General features: G+C 58.4%; 1 long non-coding RNA gene across 1 annotated transcript in view; it reads right to left on the bottom strand.

Moving 5' to 3' along the window:
• Positions 1 to 663: 663 nt before the first annotated feature.
• LOC105808170 overlaps positions 664 to 1,912 on the bottom strand; it is a 5,555-nt gene continuing 4,306 nt past the window's right edge. Inside the window, exon 2 of the long non-coding RNA XR_001137363.1 lies at positions 664 to 1,069. This is a non-coding gene — a long non-coding RNA (uncharacterized LOC105808170). The remainder of the gene's footprint in view (positions 1,070 to 1,912) is intronic.

Here is a 1,912-nt window from a genome sequence, read left to right as displayed (position 1 = left end):
ACACAAGACAAGTAGGTTGTGACAGTCCTGAGGGGAGAGCACAGGGACAGGTGACAAGTCTGGGAGCCAGAGTGGGGCATGGAGAAGCCAGTGGTCAGGGTTACAAGGCCTGGGAGAGCAAAGCTGCTCAGCGGCACGTGGGGGGCCAGGAGTAACAGGGGCTTCCCTCCCCACAAGGAGGTTTGTGAACCCAGCCCTGTGCCCCACCTGTGGGAGGCAGCATCGTCCCAGAGGGAGACTTAGGAGATGGAGGTCATATCTGACTCAGACATCTCTCCATCAGGTCGGCCCCCATCTGTGATTCATGCACAGCCCAGGGGCATTAAGCCTGCTGAGACTGAGGGAGGGAAACAATGGGGCTGAGGAGCCCAGAGGGGTCGCCTGAGCTTGGCTGGGGCTGGGGGGGGTGGTTAGGGAAGTCTCCCTGGAGAGGCATAGGGTGCCAAATGCCAAAAGTCCAGGAGGATCTACCAAGCAAAAAAGGTAAGGAGGGAACGGCAGGAGCCAAGGCCAGGAGGCAGAGATGGGAACTGGGAGAGGGGTCTGAAATGTGTGTGGCCAGAAGGGGGTGGCCTGGAGGTGTAGGGGCAAGGGCTTTAAAGCAAAGTTCAATGCCTTATGCTTTAGCCTGTGAGGAACTGCAGAAAGTTTCACACAGAAGGGCAAGGTCCACTAAGTGTTTACTCAAGCAGTTTCCAGAGGTCACGTGGAAGCTGGAACAGAAGGGGAAAAGTGGGATGGGGAGACAAAGGGAACACACACAGGCACGATGCCTGGAGGGTACTAGGGACCAGAGCCCATTCAGACGGGGGGTCCTTACAGCCAAGGAGATAGGCAGCTCCATCTCTGTATTCTGCCAGCACAGGCCACCCGCTCACTGCAACAAATCCTGCACTGAGGGCCTCAGCTTCGCCTTCGTGAAGGGGTCTGCCGGAGGCAGGTCCTTGAGCTTTAGAATGTCTGCATTGGCCTCCTGGAAGAGATCCTCCTCCACCGCAGCCTCCATGTGGTGGCGCCATGTAGCCAGCTTGGGTCGGCTCTCGAAGACTCGGCAGCCAGCGTCAACAGGCTACGGGTAGAGCCAAGCACAAGGCAGCATGACCTGCATTAGGGACTCCCTGATTGGATCCTCCCTCCCCCACCACGTGCGCGATGGGTTGGGGGGGTGTCCCTCTCCCAGGGGACAATGGGAAATTCCTCAACATTCCTGTGGTGAGGGGTTGTGAAGCCCCATTTCATAGATGAGGACACTGAGGCTCAGTGGGGGAAGTGACTCACTCAGGGTCCCCACAGCCAGAAATGACAATGTGGGTGGGAGCTTGGCTCCTTCCCTGGACACCCCACTGCCCAGCAGGCCTCTCTACCCCGTGGTACTCATATGCATCAGCTCTCTGATGGCTACCAAGTCAGCCAGGGAGATATGGGACCCAGTGAGGAAGGCCTGGTCCCGCAGAAACTTGTCCTCAAGCAGCTGAAGGCACCTGTCCAGCTCAGCCAAAGTGGCTGCCAATGTCTCAGGGGGCACTGGCTCACGCAGGAACACAGGGAACATCATCTGGTGGGCCGGCAGGCAGAGAGGAAGGCCAGACTCTGCCCTAATCCCATCTTGGTTCCCGCCCTCATCCTTTCATCACCAGCCCTCTGGATTTCTCCTCACCTCTGCCTGGCCCTTTCCACCCATGGCCACCAGCAGCCCTCATCTCTTGCTCAGACAGGGACAACCTCTACCTCTCCCTGGGTCCTCCCACAGGGCAACCAGTGGGATCCTTCTGCGATCTCAATCTGCCCATACCCTTTCCTGCATAAAACCTTGCATGGCTCCCCACTGCCCTCATGACAAAGACCACAACACAGAGCCCTCCCCAGGCAGTAGCCATCCTCTCCTGCCTCCCCACCCCACCTCCTGCTGTAC

Source organism: Propithecus coquereli, unplaced genomic scaffold (assembly GCF_000956105.1).
Source record: "Propithecus coquereli isolate 6110/MARCELLA unplaced genomic scaffold, Pcoq_1.0 Scaffold1687, whole genome shotgun sequence".
Taxonomy (NCBI): Eukaryota; Metazoa; Chordata; class Mammalia; order Primates; family Indriidae; genus Propithecus; species Propithecus coquereli.
The sequence above is the reverse complement of the archived record's forward strand: the minus strand, read 5'-3'. Positions and strand labels throughout refer to the sequence as shown.